General features: G+C 39.0%; 1 pseudogene; it reads left to right on the plus strand.

Annotated features, from left to right (window-relative positions):
* Window positions 1-9428: 9428 nt before the first annotated feature.
* LOC127227845 (actin-related protein 2/3 complex subunit 5-like protein) lies at window positions 9429-9948 on the plus strand (annotated as a pseudogene).
* Window positions 9949-10489: the final 541 nt, after the last annotated feature.

Consider the following 10489-nt stretch of genomic DNA (forward strand, 5'->3'; position numbering starts at 1 on the left):
ACCTATGTAAGAATGCAGAAATTGAGCTGAGCATAAGCAAGCAAGCGAGCAGACATGCATTCATTCCTTTCTGCTCTAGTGGATGTGGTGTGACAGGCTGTTTGATGTTTCTGTCTCCTTGACATCTCAATGATAAACTAGTACATAGAATTGTATACTACAAAGAATCCATTTCCCTTAAGTTGTTTTTTGTTTGGGTATTTTTTTTCCCACAGGAACAGAAATGAAACTAAAACAGAAATTGTACCAGGAGTGAAGTTGTGACTATGTTATTCCCAACCATGTAGATTTTATGCCTTTAACTATTTTTAAAACACATTTATTCATTTTATTTACATTATATGTGTTTATACCTGTGATAGTTTATGTGCACCACATGTATACAGGTGTTTGAGGCACCTAGACGTGTAGAAATTTCTAGAGTTAAAGGTAGTTGTGAGTAGTTGTGATTTTGGTGCTGGTGCCAGGGGGATGTCCTGGTGGTTGACAGGTTCCAGAGAGGAGGTAAGGAATAGGTGAAGGAAAAAAATGGCCAGGCCATGGTGGTGGTGAGACTCTTGCAACCTGACTAAGTAGCAGCCGGAATGCTTCTTTATTTATACAGAATTCAGTAAGTTGGGATAGATTGATGTTGTTTCAAAACAGAGATAATAACATTTTCATTTCTGGACATAGGTTTAACTTGTTTTCTTGCACATGTGGTATCATAAGTTTATTTATCACTGATGAACTGTGACAGAACAGTGTTAACTTTCACAACCATTTTTCCTCAAGTTTAGTCTTCATTAATAGTTATGTTTTATAATAATTTTTACTCATCAACCCCATAACTCAACTTTTAAGAATCTAGAAATATATGGCAGCCTGTTTTCAGGCTAGTAGCTCTTGTGGCATTGAGGATGCTGGACAGAAATAATCTCCATGACAGCCTAGGCAGTTTGCCATGTTCTGGGCAGTGTCTTACTAACTCTTAATGGTCAGAGTGCCCAAGGAAAACCCTCAGGCCAAAGCTGTTGCAGTTACCATTTACTTCCTGGCATAAAGCAATGTTATATTTAACATCTTTATAGAATTTGTTTGTATGTCTAATCCTGGCATTCTTTTGTTCCCTGGTCATATGACACCACAGTGGCTCTGCAGGAGCTAACTTTTCTAACAGAGGGAGGTTCTGACACCTCCTACTTTTCACACCCTTCTTTACTCATTAATAGAAGTCATTCTGCAGGGCAGAGATAACTTCAGCTAATATAATTTTGTTGCTACATATACCACATAATTGTCTGAGCATATAGTAGGAAAAGGTTTGTAATCTGAACCGTGGTCAACTTCTGTAGCCCACTGAATCATGTTGACCTTTTAAGGTTGACTTTATTTAAGGTCTTGAATGATTACTTGGGGCAGATGTTTGAATAAAAAGATCTCTGCATTTATTTATTTTTGATTTTTGGAAACAGAGTTTTCCTGGCTGTCCTGGAATGTGCTTGTAGTCCAGACTGGCCTCAAACTCACAGAGATCTGCCTGCCTGTTTCCCAAGTGCTAGGATTAAAGGCATGCACCATCACTGCCCGGCTGATCTTTGGCTTCTTTATGTGTGTCACAACCTCTAAGTCATAACAAAGACCTTCAAGTAGATAAGGATATCTCCCTAAACAGAGGGAATAGTATACTTAGGACTTTCTTGGGGAAGCTGAGAAGCAGTATTCCTGGGAGAAGGCATAAATGATTCATAAGAAAATTTTCATCAATCCAATATCTAAAAGTTGTACAAATATCAAAAGCCCCCCAAGTATGCAACATGTGGAGATCAAAACCAAAAGTGTCATGGCAGATGCTGGATCTTTGTCAAGCCACTGTGCTGGCTTTATGACGTTGGGCGTTCACATCAGAGAAGGCTGTGCCATGCTGGGAATCAAACCCAATTCATCTGGAAGCGCAGCATGTGCTCTTAATCATTGATCCATATCCCCAGTTCCCCCTTGAATTATTTTTGTGGGAAGAATGTGGAAGTATTAGGTGTATTGAGGTGGAAAATCCAGTGGATATTGGAACCATGCTTAATGGGCCATTTTAGTGGAATCTTGAAATATAAGAATAATGAGATAAATGTGGACAGTTTGTTCCTGATTCATGGGCTCTTGAAAAGCAATGGAGAGTCTATCAGGAACAGAGACAAGGGCTGTTCACATGATACCTTGACTAAGAACCTGTGTGTTGATCAGGCTGGCACTGAAGGTCAGTGATAGGAAATGTCCTAAACTTTACCTGGAGCTCAGGAAACAAGTCTCAGATGCTGGGGCATTGAGCTATATGACTTGGTGTTTTCCCTTCTAGATTTGGCTTTGTTTTGTTATCATCATTCCTTGTGATGCTACAATTCTTCCCCTTTAGAACAAGAATATTACTCTTTGCCATTATATGTTAGAATTACATAATTCTTAAAAATTTAATAGAATCTCACACTTAAGTGACTTGGAATTATAGAGCAATTCTGGGCTTTTAAGGTTGGACTATATTTTGTATTATGGGAAAAAAAACCCTCTGAATCCGTGGGGACAAGCAGTTAAAGTTATTGTTCAAAACTGATGTGTTTATGTGTGAAATTGACAAATAGTAGAATGTGTTAGTCAGTTTTATTGCCAATTTGGTGCAATCTAAGTCACCTAGGAAAATGGTCTCAAAGAATGGTTGTCTATATTGGGTTGGTCTGTGGGTAAGTCAGTGGGGGACTGTCTTATTACATTAATTAGTGTGAGAAGAACCAGCTCACTGTAGGTGATACCATGCACTAGTCAGGGAGTCCTGACTTATATAAGGGTGGGGGGAATTTGAGCTGAACACAGGTAAGCAAGCAAGTGAGCAGGTGTCTGTTTATTCAATTCTCTCTGCTCTTAGCTGTGGAGTCAATGTGACAAGTTGTTTGAAGTTCCTCGTTCAATATCCTCAAAATTATGAACTGTAACCTGGAATTTTAAGCTGAAGTAAGTCCTGTTTCTTCTAAGTTTGTCAGGCTAATCATAGCAACGAAAATGAAAATAGAGCATTAGTCATATACTACATTAAAATGAAAAAAAAGAGAGAGAGAAACAGATACAAAAAGAGGAACAGGACAAATACAGAGAGAGAAAAACTAAAAAAAAAAAAAAAAAAGTCCAAAAGTTAAAAAATAATTTTATGGGACCCCAGACTGATAGCTGGGAATCCAGCATGGGATTGACTCAGGCCCCCCTGAATATGGGTCTCAGCTAGACGGTATAGAAATTCTCAATGTATTTGTCCCATTGCTACATCAAAACACCTGAAAAAAACCCTAAAACAAACAAACAAACAAACAAACAAAAAAACCAGAAAGCAGCTTAAAGAAGAAAGGGTTTGTTTTGTCTCACACTTTTAGGAGAGAATCCACCATGATGAAGAAGCCATGGAAGCAAAACCATGCAGAACGTGTAAATTCTAGTTTTCACTAAAAAGCAAAATGCCATTGATTACTATTGATTATATACCTCTAGATGCCAGGTATGAGACAACTAGTCAGATAGCCTTGCCTTCATGTCACTGACCTTCCAGTGTGAAGATACAAGTATCTGCTAAAATAAACATGATTCTGGGGGTATTTCAGAAGACAAAAAAGTATTATAGAGGAGAATAGATCAGAGGAAGGATAGAAAGGAACTTAGTGGTAAGCTATTGTCCCTGAAAGTAAAGTAAAAGAACGGTGAAACTTGGTAGGAATGTGGCCCCTCTGACTGGGTGGGGTTTGTGTGGGAAGAATACATAGAAAGACTGAATGGGGGCAGCAAGGCACAGCCATGTGAACTGCAACAAGCTGCTTTTGTATTGCTGGGATATGACATCATGCCCATGGCAACTCACAGCAGAGTTGATTTGGGGACTCAAGTTTCAGAGGGTTAGAGTCCATGGCCATCATGGTGGTGGGCAGCAGGCGGATGGGTGTGGCTTGAGAGCAGCAGCTGAGGGCACACATCTTGATCCGCAAGCATGAGGCAGAGAGCTAACTGTGAATGCCCAGGTGCTTTTGAAACCAGTGGCAAAGCCCACCTGTAGTGACACGCCTCCTCCACTAGGTCACACCTCCTAACCCCTCCCAAAATCTTTTCACCAACTGGGGACCAAATTTACTAGCCTTTGGGGGGCACTCTTCCTCGACTCACCAAATGGACTTTGAGTGCAGTGCTCTTCATCTTCAAGTATATGAAGAGACACTTGGGTATTAGAGAAGAGGACTGCCATGATCTACCTCACAGATAGTGTTCAGACAGCAGAAGGGGGCAAGGTTGGGCCATAAGCCCGCCGTTGAGAATATGCTCTATAGAGATCCAGTTTTACAGTTTATTATCATTTAATGGTTGGTGCTGGTAATGAAACTAAAGGCTTCACACATGCTGGACAAGTGCTGTTTGACTGAGCTAAACCTTAGCACTTGAGTTTCTTTTATGAACACAATTTGATTCTAGATCTGAAAAGTAAATGTAACAGGGTCTGTAGATGTAGTTGTGTTGATAGAGTCCTAGCTTGCTTACATGAAGACCTGGGTATCGTGGTTTAATAAGGATCAGGATAAACAAATAGGCCGAATAGGTGTTTATTCAGGGAGAAATAACTTACAACATAGATGAACACCAGCAGGTTCCACCAGAAGCTCTCCTATCCACATCTCGCCAGCCAGAGAGTGCTCTGGGTTCCCCCTCAGACCTAGTTCCCCAGGTCACTTCCGCCCTTGTTTCCATCCCCAATGGGCATGGTCAGTGCCACAGATGCGGACAAAGTGAATATCTCACTACACCTGGGTTCAGTGCCCAGCACTCCATAAACTGAATGTAGTGGTATGTAGACTAGGTGTGGTGTGGTACACCTGCAATCCCAGCATTTGGGAGGCAGGAGGGTGAGAAGTTTAAGATCATCGAACTGGCCAGCCTGGCTCATATTACACTTTGTCTCAAAAAAAAAAAAAAAAAAAAAAAAAAAAAACAACAACAACAACAACAACAACAAAAAAAAAAACAAAAAAACCAACAAAACAAAACAAGAAAAGAGAAGGCTATTCCTAATTCAAGACATTTCTAGTGTATCCCGAGATAACTCCTCTCCAAGACTTGAATATAGAGCTTACATGAAGTTAAAAATTATTGTTTCTTCACTTCTTACTACATGCAAATTGTCATCAGTAGGTGGTTCTCAATTTTCCCAGTGCTGCTCCTGTTTTATGCAGTTCTTCATGCGATGGCTCCCAACTGTAAATTTATTTCATTGCTCTTCCTATCAGTAACGTTGCTAGTTGTAAATCATAACGTAAATATTTGACATGCAGGATATCTGATTTGTGACCCCCAAAGGGGTCGTGACCCACAGGTTGAGAACCACAGATCTATATTATTCATGTTTAAGGTCCTGTTGCCATATAAGGAAAAAGTAAATTTTTATTGCATAGTGTTGATAAGGGTTGAAATATTTAGACACTTGTGAAACCAATACCACAATTGAGGTGGTGAACACACTCCTACTAGGTACCCCATGTTCCACTGTTACATATAAGAAGTGAAGGGATCAAATTTACCTATAAATGCTTCCTCCACTGTTACCTCTTTAAACAAAACAAAACAAAACAAAACAAAACAAAAAAATCAATGGCAGGACACAGAGGCACTCACCTTCAATCACAACACTTGGGAAGTAGAACCAGGCAGATCTCTGTGAGCTTAAGGCTAGCCTGGTCTATCTACATAGTGAGTTCCAGAACAGCCAGTGCTAGAGAGACCCTGCCAACAAACAAACAAAAACAAACACAAACCCAACCCCCACCTACCCCAAATAGAGCATAAACAATAGAATCAATGTATTTATTCTTCAACTCCTTTCCTGACAAATGGGCAGGGGAATTACACCATCTCTCTAATGAAAGCCAACTTTCTGTCTCATTACTCAAGAGTCAATGGGAAATCATTTTCTTGACCCTAGTTAGCTTGAAACACACTATATTGCCCCTCATTTACACTTTGTAGTGCATTGCACTTTGTTTCCTAAAATATACATTTAAAAAGAGCTGTAAAAATTGCTTACACATATACAGTGCCTGTTGATCATATCCATGTCAGATTCCCTTGGTCCAGCTCTCCCAGGTTTTGCCCTGAATGCATTGCTCTTTCTCATATTCACTTCCCCCTTTCTCTTTCTTTTGGGTAACACACTGAATTCAATTTACACTTTGCCTCATTTCCCTGATTTAAAAACATTTTTTTAAATTAAAATATAATTATATTATTTCCTCCCTCCTTTTCCCTCCCTTAGCCCTTCCCATGCTCCCTCTGCCCTCTTTTTTCATTAATTATTATCTATGCATAAATATCGATACATATTTAAATATAACCTGTTCAGCATGTTTAGAGTTATCATGTGCATGTGATTTCAGGGTTGAGACATTGGCATTGGTGGAGCCCCATGAAATGTTCTCTTTCCATGTTGGCTTGTCAGTGTTGCACTTGTTTAGTGATTTAGCCAGCCACACTAATTGAGGTATTGGGGGTGCAGCTTCCCTGTCATTTCTAGGGGACACAATCTCACAGCAGATTTCCTAGTCCCTTGGCTCTTTCAATCTTTCCACCTCTTCTTCTGAGATGTTCCCTGAGCCTTTGGTGTGGGAGTTGTGTTGAAGGTGCTATGCAAGCATCCAAGGGAGGGACTCAGCCAGTACGATACACAACAGTGACAGGCATGAAAGGGCAGCACTAAAGGGCGCAATAGTGGCATTGCTATCTTGGCAGTAATCAACAGCTGTCTAATTGGACGTAAGGCTTGCTCAACAGGAGGGCAATCACGCCTGACACAGGAACTTACTCCAATTCTCGTGAGGTCATAGGTCTTAGGGGGGAACAATCTACTGCCACTTCACCAAACATTTTTACTTCCTAAAACATAGTTTTGCACAGTCAGACTCATGGATTGAAAGTAATTTCTCTCAGCATCTGAAGAAAATACTACATTGACTTTTAAAAATAATCACTTATGCTTGGGTAGAGGAAGGACTCTACTGGGAAGGTTTTGCTGCTAATGTATTTATGGGATGAATGTATGTCATTCAAATCTGTATTCCTTTAGGAAGAATTAAGTTTTTAATGAAAATAAAAAATCACTTATATGATTTGTTTTCAAATTAATTAGTAATGTTTAATTATTTCAAATTTTATATTTTGATATTTAAAATATATTCCTTCCATAATCTTTGCATATTAAAAAAAGTAGATACTGGTGTTTTAAAGCTGTTATTCTTTTTAGAAAAAAAATGTATTTTTCCTGCATGCTTGGTGTGTATGGAGGCCAGAGGGAGAGTAAGATCTCTTGGAACTGGGGTTATAGAAGTTACAGATATTCAAATTTTAAGTAAACATTCATTAAAATGAGATTTTTAAAACAAGAAGTATTAGTTGTAGATCCTTTTTGAAAGCCCAGTATAATTCTGTTGTGAATTCACCTGGGTCTGGATTTTTATTCAGTTGGGAAGCTTTTATTGGGGTTTCAGTTCCCTCATTTGTTATGGGTCTGTTTAGGTTGTGATCTCTTCTTGGTTTAACTTTGATGGTTTGCATGAATCTAGAAAATTCTCCATTTTGTATAGATTTTCTACTTAATGGAGTATAGAATATCTGTATAATATACTGACTTTCTTTGGTGTCTATTGTAATGTTTCCCTGTTTGTTTTTGCTTCTGCTAATTTGAGTCCTTTTTTTTTTCTCTTTTGGTTACTTGGGCCAAAAGTCTGCGGATCTTATTTATTTATCTTCTCAAAAACAAACAAACAAAAAACAGCTCTTAGATTCATTGATTCTTTGTATTGTTTTCTTTGTTTACATTTCATTAATTTATGCTTTGATTGCTTTGTGTTATCTCTTACAATCTGCTGGATTTGGTTTTGGATTGTTGTTTTTTTCCAAATTCTCTTTAATTAATTTTTATTTAAATTAAAAAAGTCTTATATTACATACCGATCCCAGTTCCCTCTCCTTTCTGCCCTTCTATTCCTCCCATCATCTCATCTCCCCATCCCATGCTTTTCAAAATTCTTGAGTAACACCATGAAGTCACTTATTTATGTACTCTCTGATTTTTAAATGCAAATGTTTAGAGCTACACATTTCCTGATAGAACTGCTTTTAATGTGTCCCAGAGAGTTTGTTGCATTGTGATTCCACTTTCTTTTATTTCCAGGAAAATTTAAATTTCTTTGTCCTTTGGCCCATTCATCATTCAGAAATGTGTCGTTTAAGCTCCACGAGTTTTTAATCTTACTAGAGATTCACTTGCTGTTGATTTTAAATTTTATGGTATTGTGGTCAGATAAGATAGATACATGGTGTTACTTCAATTTCTCTCAATTTGTAAGAGTTGTTTCTTGTCTCAGGATGTGGAATATTTTGGGAAAGCTTCTATAACCTGCAGAATAGTATGCACATTCTTTGGCAGAGTAGAATGTATATTCTTTGATGTTTAATTCGAATACTCTGTAGATATCTGTCTGTACATCGTCATAAAATAGGATGATTAGAGCTTGGAACAAATGACTTTTGAGAAGCCTTAACTTGCTTTGGGATGAGACTGAGTTCCTTCCTTCCTTCCTTCCTTCCTTCCTTCCTTCCTTCCTGTTTTTCAAGACAGGGTTTCTTTGTATTGTTTTGGAGCCTGTTCTGGAACTCTCTTTGTAGACCAGGCTGGCCTCGGGAACTCACAGAGACCCACCTGCTTCTGTCTCCTGAGTGCTGGGATTAAAGGCATGTGCCACCAATGCTCAGCTGTAATAGAGTTCTAACAAGACTTTTGAGTCTATCTTTTGATATGTATGCAATGATACTTGGGATGGTAAAATTGCAGCAATAAATTCTAGTTATTTTGGTTTCAGTGAAGAAATATCTGTTCAAAACCTAAAATTGACACATGGAAGTTCTATGAAATTCAAATTTTAGTCTTTATAAATAAAGCCTCATTGATACACAAACTCAAAGTTGGAGTTAAGATATTGAAATTACACTGTGTTTTGGCACACATCTGCAGCATTAGCATTTGTACAAGAAGGTTGATGTTTGGAAGATACCCTGGATTACACAGTGAGTATCAGGTTAGTCTAGGCAACGGAATGAGATCCTATGTTGAAAATAAAACTAAAGGAAAGAAATGAATGTTAAAGACTTTAATAGACTTCGGAGTCATACTCAACATTTGTTTATATCCTTCAATCCTACAGATTTCAGCAAGATTTACTTATAGCCTCAATGGTTTAGGCACGATTCTAAAAGCTGTAAAAGTACATGGATAATAAGACCTATCAACTTGATAAACTTATTTATGGTATCTTAATATATCAGAATAAGAGAAATGACAAGGCAGCATAGAAAATAGAGTTTATGGGGCAAGGCGGCCGCGCATGGAGGAGGGCAGGAGCTGCCTGGTTGTGGCTTCTTGCCCTGTGCTGAGGGGGAGTGGAATTTATCCAGCTGGGCAGCCGCAGGAACACACCGTCCTCAGGTTTTTGTTGGTGGACATTGACCAGTTTGACGAGAACAAATTCGTGGAGGAGCAGGGAAGAGGAGGCAGCGGCGGCACCGAGGTGGATGGGCTCCTGTGGCAAGAGGACAGGCTTGGGGCATTCCATGAAGCCTTGTGGAACTCTCCAATCAATACCAAGAATCAAGTTGTGAAGGACCGAGCCCAGGGTGTAGTGCTGAATTAAAGTTCTCACAAAATCTAAGAGCAGCGAAATTGAGCAGGCTGTGCAGTTACTGGACAGAAACGGCATTGGCCTGTTTGTGAAGTACATTTATAAAGGGTTTGAGAAGCCCACAGAAAACAGTAGCGCAGTGTTACTCCAGTGGCCCCAAAAGGCTTTATCTGTAGGAGGACTAGGCTACATTATAATAGTTCTAACAGCAAGAAAGACTGTTTAAAAAAAAAAGAATCATGTTACCTTAAGAAGAATTTTGGGTGCTCAGGCTGGTGAAGAAGGGTCTGACAATGGACCATATTCCTCAGCTCCCAACTACATATTTCAGGAAACATATCTGCTGAAATGTATTTTCCTTTTAAGGTGGGGGAAGAAATCCTCTTATTTCCTAAATTCTTTGCAGGATTGGTGTCTCTGCCTTTAGCTACAGAGTAACACAGAATTGACACTTGGCTATCACACTGACTGGCCAGATTATGTCAGGTGTACTTGTATGCACTGTCTGTTTGAAAAGGTGAGGGGCTATTTGGGCAAATGCAGATCTAAGAGCTGCTGTGAAAAGGAGAGCTTGGGTTCTGAACTGAAAATACCCGAGAGTTTGTATAGACACTGTCTTCCCAGAGAAGGCAGACTCTCATGGGTTCATTGTAAAGTGCCTGTTGTGTCAGTAAGGCTCTTGGCTCATAAAAACAAAACAAAACAAAACAAAAAAGAAAATAGAGTTTAATTATGCTTGAAACATTTAAAGTGGAAACAGGTAGAAG

This window comes from Phodopus roborovskii, unplaced genomic scaffold (genome assembly GCF_943737965.1).
Source record: "Phodopus roborovskii unplaced genomic scaffold, PHOROB, whole genome shotgun sequence".
NCBI classification, from domain to species: Eukaryota; Metazoa; Chordata; class Mammalia; order Rodentia; family Cricetidae; genus Phodopus; species Phodopus roborovskii.